Consider the following 8921-nt stretch of genomic DNA (forward strand, 5'->3'; position numbering starts at 1 on the left):
GTCAAAAATAGCCCATCCCAAGGCCGTGAGATATGAGCACAAGGGAGAACGTTTCTTCCCGAAAGCGCTTCATTCCGGCGTTCCAAGGGTCTTGAGTTTCTTCGCCCCATCGATTCACTTCATCATTCCAGTCAGGTGAACGAACCAGTTGAGCTAGAGAGTTCCGATCACCTGAGGCGCGACGGCCAAGCCTGTTTTCAAACGCTGACATCATGTCCCTCTGACAAGTCCGCCCATCCCAGCTGACAGGGATATCCCATGCACGGCTAACGAACATAGCGACAGGAGCCACATTCTGGGTCTCATCGGGACGTGACTTTCCGGTGAGAGAATTACATAAATGCAGAAAGGCGTGCTGTTGCATGTATTGCATTAGTGGTTATTCTGCTGTTATCATTCATTTTGGTCCCATGTGTTCTGGGCTTTGTAGAAAGGCGGGACCATGCAACCAAATGTCTTAAACATCCATGCGGCTACCATAGACTCCTCTTGGTGCTTGACATGCTGGATTTTCTTGCGTTGGCACATACATCCACTTCGATATTTCGGTATCTTCATGAATGAATTCCAGCCTATCAGCGACCAACATCCTATATTTGGACTTTCTGTTATTGATGTAATGAAACACGACCATAGAGTCGGTCCACAATTATATGCTGTCTATTTTCAAACTCGGTTCCCTCTTGATGAGCCTCTTCAAACTTACGGACAAGACAACAGTTTGTAATTCCAGTCGGAGTATTGCAACATGTTTCATGGGGGCAAAGGAGATTATCAGAGAATATTACGGCATACCTGCGTATACAACGTAAATAAACAACAGATCTGTATCCAACTTCTGAGGCGTCGCAGGAGATATGCAGCTCTGTGTGGTGTACATCAAATCCAGTAGGCAGGAGTCATCGAGGGATTTGCAATGCCTCAACTCATAGTATGTCTCACTGCCACAGTCCCACAAATTTTCCACGGCCGTATCAATGCGTTCGTCCCTGGCTGCTTTCTTCTTGCACAGTGCCTGTAATATTTTGTTTGGATCCTGCAGGAGGAGCTGGTCAAAAATAGCCCATCCCAAGGCCGTGAGATATGCGTAAGGATGTTTTGAAGGACCCCGAGTTTGCCCGATAACCCAATGAGCTTCTGGGACATTGGTTTCTATTAAAACCGAGACGTTTTACCCAGGAATTCGTGTGGGTCGATCGTCCGCTAGATGCGTACATTCGCTCAGCAGCGAATCAACCGGAACGGAAGTCTTGGCGATGGAAGTGACCCTGATAGTGTGGGGGCAGTCGACGTTCACAACATACCCGTGGTGCAAAGACTGCTTGGCAAAGAGACGGTCATAGTATCCTTGATATCGGAGCCATTTACCAAGGATACGTCTACACGCGGTGCTACGCCCTCTATTCCAAATTGTTTTGCCACGTCTGTTGTTAGTATGCTGTTATCAGATCCACTGTCTAACAAGGCATGAGTTAGCAAAGTCCCCTTTGGACCAATGTGCCGAAATGCTACGAAACCAAGGTGGTCTCGGGGCCTTCCAACTAACGTTGAGTTGACGTTGGCAGCTTTTCTTGCCTTAATAGCCATTTGCTGCGTGTCGTGTAGCAGACGGTGATGTCGCTGGTTGCTATTCGATACGGCGCAGCCTAGAGTGACGCGACTTTCAAATGCTCTATGTTTAGGCTCCAGGCAATCGAAGCATAACTTGAGGCCTCCAAGCATACTCAGTTTCTTGACCTGGTTTAGAATGCCAAAACACTTCACAGTCTGGAAGGCTATGAGCCAGGGTACAGCGAGCACAAGTCACGCTCGCTTTTACAGCTACGACGTTGATGCGGGCCTTTCAAGGTGAGCGTTCTAAGCCTACTTTGTCAATCTGATTACCATATCTTCTTGTGCTCGTGATAACACCATAGCAGTTTGAAGCAATGGATACACTTCTGTTAAGACAGGATACTAAATGATCAAACTCCTGCTCTGACCCCTAAAGCAGTACGTCATCTGCCGCCTCAGCTCACTTTTCTTGCAGACGCTGAAGTACGCCTTCCACTATATGCTTGAGGTTGCTGGAGCAATTCAAGTCCGCCATGTAATGCATCTGTCTCAATGCGAGATCACATTTCATCATTTTCCTTATCATCCTTCGTAAGGTATCGACGTCTCTGGGAACAGTGGGTCCTCCAGTCAGAAGCTCGTTCATGAACGACTGCAATGTCGTGTGGCCTTCCAAAGTGCGTCTTTAGGATATCCATGGCTCTTTGATAGCCTGTCTTTCCAGGGTGGAACAGGCAGTGTTAAATGGCCTCCTTGGCTTCCCCACAGCAGTATTGGAGATGGGACATGAATTTATTGCTCTCGTCAAGCAGCCGATGAGCTAAGCTCATTTCGAACGTTTTTATAAAATTCCAGAATTTTATCGGATTCCCGCTGAACGTATCTATTTCTATTTTCGGCAGGTTGAACCCTGGCGTTGTGGTGTAGGGACCAACAAGTTTGCCGTCCATTTCATGCGCCGCGGTTCGAGACCCGGCTGCGCCAACTTTTCTGGGCCGATTAGTAAATAAATTCGTGCGTTCCGTTTCATCTGAATAAAAATTCATTACGAAATTGTCGGCCTTCGGATCACGGGACGGAAACCCATGTTAACAGTCACTGCATGTCGAGTTTTCATCATCAGATTAGTCATACGGCAACAGCACCTGCTTGCGGGACGCTAAGCTGCGCCTACTAATCTCCAGCACCTTCATCTCTATTGCAAGTATCTCATTCTCTAACCTAATTCTCTGTATACCCACGTGCCTGCTGGAGCTCATATAACCAGATACGCTAGGCTTAGGGGAGAATGTTCACAAAATAAACGAAGCTGAGAAATGCAAATATCGCTATCAACAGCGTTATCAGAAATATTGTTCAAAACGCTAGCAAGATCTGGGTTCGATATAATTTCGAATGACTTGCCAATTCTTGTTCTGGTTTCGAAATCCAAATCGGCTGAAAGTCTGAGATCCACCGGGTAATTGAAATTTGATTTCCGGATTTTTAGTACAATAGATTGATTCCAGCAATCTGTTGAACCACATCGAGTTACGCGCAAAACCCCAAAAGCCAATTCTTTCCAATGGAGGTTTGCCTACAAATGCGGTATTATAAGTACAATGATAAAATGATTAGGCTTTACAAACCTCAAATCTTGGGACTATGCTGGCTTCTACACACCGGTTTAGGAACTGCTAATTCCCAACGGGTCTCAAATCCACGCCGACTCGGAGCCACATGCTTAATAACTAGCGAAATCACGTGTGAACTTAAACAACACGTCTGATGACAAGGTCGAAGAACGGTTTATGTTCAGGTCAAAAGCAATATTGGTGGCACACACCAAAATGACGAAAGGCGAATCTCGTTATACAGTATAAGAAATAGAAGGAACCAACAACATGCTACTGCTGACGCCTCGCTTCTTTCTATGCCACATGCGTTTTCGTCCCTCTTTCCCCCATCTAACAAATCTCTCCTCGTATTCGGAGCACGTAGGACTGACGACTCCAATCCTTATACATCCGACTTGCGTGCAGCGCCTGCTGATTATGGTGCCAACTTCTTCAGGTACCTCCAAATCTGACTTTAAGCCTCGATACCCTGTTTCTCTGGCTGCGTTCAATGTTTGCACACTGAAGCAAGCAGGAGAACAAGCTTCACTTGCATCTACACTGCACTCGATTGTCACTGATGTGTGCTGACTCAAAAACTAGAATTTGAGATGCAAGCGCAGTGATTGAGTTAGCCGCCCCTTCAGTCTCCGCTTACTTCCGGATTCGCACGTCTGATGATTCAGAGGCTGCTGGAGCGGGATATGCAAGTGTTGGTATTGTGCTAAGTGACCTAGCTGAAGTATGCTTACCTTACTGGATACATGTTGGTTGGTGTTTCTGTGCGGTCCGTCGGGCAACGTCTGTGAAGGAGTCTCACAAGCGGCTAATTAATAGATGTCTGCATATCATGTGTACCTACGCCCCAACTGACTGTAGTTCCGAAGCCGTCGAAGATGGATTCTACGACTCCTTGTATGCCCTGCTGTGGCGAGCTAAATGCTCAGACATTGTGATAGTTGCCGGAGATGTAAATGGGCAAGTGGCCATTAGGAGTTAGATATGGACTGGTCTCGGTTCATACGGGCATTGGGGAGCGATTGCTTTGGCTATGTGCAAATTGCTTTTATGCAGTGCTAACTTCCAAATCATCCGAACTCGCCTGGTCAGTTGATGTTCTCCAACGGCAGGCCAGCCACCAAATCAAATCTACCACACTGTCATCAGTTGCCGATGGTGCTTATCAATAATTAACTGCCGGTCGTTTTGGAACACTTTTGTGGGCTTTGAGAACGCTGCCGTCCGGAATCTAATCTGCCTACGTTTTTCGAGTCCGCGTAAGGTACGGATGAATTGTCTGGAAACCGTAAGACTGGCAGACCCCGATGATAGACAAACTTCCCAAAACCCTCTTGTTGAGTCTCTTTTAAAAGATCCAACACCACATGTGAAGTCATATTGGGAGGAGATTGCAACCAATTTGTACGTTGCTGGAAATTTCGCCTATAACACGACTCAAACAAGCAACGGCCCAACAAAGCACTAAATATCAGACCAAACGGTGGCACTACTTCACTCTCGAAGAAATATACGCACATAACCTGGTGCGAAGAGCTACCGGACTTCACGAGAATGTGAGCTTGTGATCCGAGAGTGGAGTAGGGTGAACGCATGAAGCCAAAAAATAGAAGGAGGTCGGAAGGGCGGTAATGCGGGAAGATTATTTCAGTTGACCCGCGCAACCGGTCCAGGCAGAATCATTGATGGTGCCTCTAACATCTGCTATGTTGACAATGAAATTCCTCATGTTTATACTGTCCCCATTCGTAACCTCCGCCCCACTTTTATGCCTAGGGTGTATACATGAACCGACGTTTGTTTGTCCTTACCAATTCACCCAGTTGGCCTCGAGGTCATCCGGCTATTTGTATCTGAATTTGCACGTGTGACTGTCGCACGTTGGAGCCTGTTTGCTCCCTTGCTTTGCACTTTTGTAGTCCAAGCGGACTGTTGTTTTGGACGCGTATGTACTGTCGAGTTTTGTACAAATTGTGAACTACTCTTACCCTAATAGTACCGTATAGAGACCTAGCTCCGACTTAGTTTTGCCTATCCGGAGGTTCTGGTATTACGTGTCACTCGAAGATACCGTTCGACCGTCAAAGTACTTGACATCCTACGTCGTCTTGTTTGAAGTAATGATGTCAACTTTTGGAACAAGTGTGAAGGAAACCGGATCTATGGACACGGAAACGATTGAAGCTGCGGAGGAAACAATTGCAATGCAGTTTGCTTCGCGCCCCGGTTCTTGTACGTCACTTTGTGCTTCAAGTCGTAAAAGTAGTGTAGCTAAGAAAGCTTTAACGATTGCTCTGCTCCATGAGTACCGGATTAGGCGGGAGGTCAAGATCCAGCGGGCTACCTTAGAGGCGCATGGCAAAACTAAGTTAGCCAAAATTGGGCTAGAGGCTGAAGAGGACTCACTAGATGAAGTCTGGGAACCAGTGGCACTAAATGAACGATTTGCGTGGTACGTGAAGCAATGTCCGACAGAGGACCATCCCCAGGGCCAAAACCGGCCATTTCCTTCACTCCAGTGTCAGCCACTATGGACCTACCAAAAGTGAAACTACCATACTTTGATGGGAATCCGTGTCATTACTGGAGGTTCACCCACCAATTTGAGTTATACATTGAGAGCAAGGTGCACGGCGCCGGTCAGAGGCTCCTTTATCTGATCCACTACTGTCAAGTCGACGTGAAGGCGGCCATTGAAGAATGTGTGATGCTCCCGCCAGAAGTAGCACACTTTAGGGCACGGGAGGTCCTACGCAATCTCTTTGGTCAGCCTCATATTATCGCTCGCTGTCTACTAGAAAGCCTGTTTCGTTTTGCACGACAGACCACTGGAGCAGCCAAATCTTTGTCGGACTTGTGTATAAAAATGCGCAGTTGTGAAATCGCGTTGACGCAAATGTGTTACGTCTCAGACTTGCATTCACTAGCGGTTGTAGAGAGAATTGTGCGTTCTCTTCCCTCGCCATTCCAGCATAAATGGGCCGAGGTGAGTGGCCGGGACCCAAAGTTCACAGACTTGACGGGGTTTGTGAACACGCGCTCCCGTGTTGCAAGGAGTCGGTTCGGGCAAATAGCTCAAGACGGGGACGTGAGACGCCCCCTGTAAGACCGACTACTAACAACCTTACCCCTAGACGGGATGGTTATACCAGTTTCCTAGCCAACATCATACCAGAAGCAGACGGTCGTCCAAGTGCATGCGCATTATGTTCACAGCCCCACCCAATTTCCAGTTGCCATCGCCTTTTGTCTATGAAAGTTCCTGAGAGATGGAAATGCATACGGGAGCATAATGCGTGCTTTGCCTGTTTAGGAGACTCCCACATGGCCAAGGATTGTAAGCGAGTAGTTCGATGCGGCCAACGGGGTTGTAGGGGACGACATCATAGTTTGGTACATACATCACCACCCGGAAACACAGTTTCGACGTCCTCAGAGGCAGAGGTTTTGTGTGCCTTAACTCGAGGTAGTCGGCTTCCGGCCCGCCTAGGAGTTATTCCTGTCAAGCTTGACAGTCCTGCTTGAAAGGTTACAACGTATGCAGTTTTAGATGCTGGGTCCAACATAATGCTAGTAATGCGGGACCTTTTGGTGAAAAATGGGATCAGGCTGCTACCCACGTCTATGAACATTGATAAACTGGGTGGTTCCATGGGATACACAGCGGAAGCTAATGACATCAGGCTTTTATCAATGGATTGAAGCCAGTCGAAAGATATTGACAAGACATTCGTCGTTGACAGCTTACCTATGCAAGCTGTCCCATCTATTAAAGAAACGGCTCGCATTTGGCCTTAATCGGTTATCATAACTGGAACTAGGGTGCAATATTATCATCAAACATGCTTAGAATATTAGATAACTTAACAAACTCTGTGATGACAATCGACGTTTACGTAGAACGATATCATTTCCCTGATATACGCAGTTACTCTCAGATGACGTGTGGCTATAAAATTTCGAATATTTCGAGAAGCGTTTTTAATTGCGTCACTAAGTTACCCTCTGCCATGTCCAGTACACATCTCAAATATTTCAAACACATACACATATCCTTTTTCGTCAACGTCCATGCCTCGGTTTGTTTCACAATGCCACATTATGCCCTTGAGTTTTGGTTGTCGCTAGTGTTCCCACACTTTCATACGTCTTGCTACCTGCACAACATTTTGAAAGGAATAACGTGTATACACTCACCTGATTGCATCTGATTTTCCGCTACCGTTTTAGGTGAAACAATACGTGTTTTGTCAGCTAACTTGGACAGCTCTATACTATATTGAAGGTCGGTTCTTATTTTTTGGTTGCGTTATATTGCGTTCATCGACCCTAGTGTATTTCAAAAGTGGACCATAAAACTCAGTGTAGTGTCAGAGAAAAAACGACAATGACCACGGAAATTTAATCAAACGAAATCAACACATATTACAGGCAAAAACGAAGAGCAGAACAAACAATGTTTTGTACATCATTGTTCATCCGGTTGAAATATATGGGGCGTTGCATCAAGTACTTATAGCTGTAATGTGTCGCGACATTCTTTTGTCACGTATCTCGTGTTTGCTTCCCTCATAGAAGCAAAGAGCAACGTTAGTGCTTGTCACCAAGTTCCGTGGTTACGCGATCGGTGATTTTGACTATCCCACTAGTTGGGTTGAAACGTAGAGTCAGTACGTGCTTCACGAGTTTGCTTGAAAAGGAACAAACGTAAAACCGATGCTGCATTCGCCGCTGAGTAAGTTTTCTACCTACTCAGCAAATACTCTTTATGCGCGTTGAAATTTAAATGCATTATACTTGTTTGTTAAAGAAGGGCTCGGTTTGTTTTATGATGATAGGTAAATGACGGTTGCGTTTTTCAAGAACGCAAAACTGACGGCACACTTTAATTCACATACGGATCATTCAAATCTAGTCATTATTGGTGATAACGGTTACTTCTTGGATTGTTAGATTACAGTGCTTATTTAAAGTATTTGCACGTGCACTCAAAAATCGTATGACATCGGACAACACGGCTGCCAAGTATTTGGTAAACATAATTTAACTAGGCAATTTTTCGGGGTTACCAATGAACTCCGTGTATAGTATACTAGATATTCCCTTATACCTCGCATACCTGCGTTAGTTATTTTAGATGGTTTCGGGTACGAATGATTCACGGGTTCACAGATTAATATGCAGGATCGAAGATTTTGCCTGAGTTTCCGGGGTCGGTTTTCTTGTTGTCGGTCAGTGCCTGCCGTTCCCCTGGAAGGCACATGTGAAAACGGTCTAGCGCTGATTTTTATGATCCCAGGGAGGCGGTATGCTTGCCAGCGCGAGGTTTCACGTAACTAAACTTCAAGTATTTCCTTGAACTAGGTTTCAGAAGGAGCGTGGGCAACCGTCGGAGGAAGGTCATTCAACGCAGCTGCGGCGATTTATCATGTATTTGAACAGTACGGCTTTGTTTTTTTGAGCAAGGTCTAGGTTGATGGCGCGTTTTCGTATGTTCCATTGGCGGAGTTCTGATTTACAGCGATTCAGCGTTTTACAAAATGCCAGCTCATCTACTGTATTCCATGTAGTCAGCTTTTTGAAAAAGACCTTTGACCTTTTTTCCACATGTCGCCGAATCCTTATGGTATCCTGCGTTCCCTCCTAGTGCGTGCTGGTATTTTTGGCTGTAATCAAATCTGTTGAACAAAACAGCTTACCTGGGGACTGAATAATAATACAAACGTTGTGAAAATTTCTTCTCCAGTAAAATAT

Source organism: Opisthorchis viverrini (assembly GCF_000715545.1).
Source record: "Opisthorchis viverrini unplaced genomic scaffold opera_v5_591, whole genome shotgun sequence".
In the NCBI taxonomy this organism is placed as follows: domain Eukaryota; kingdom Metazoa; phylum Platyhelminthes; class Trematoda; order Opisthorchiida; family Opisthorchiidae; genus Opisthorchis; species Opisthorchis viverrini.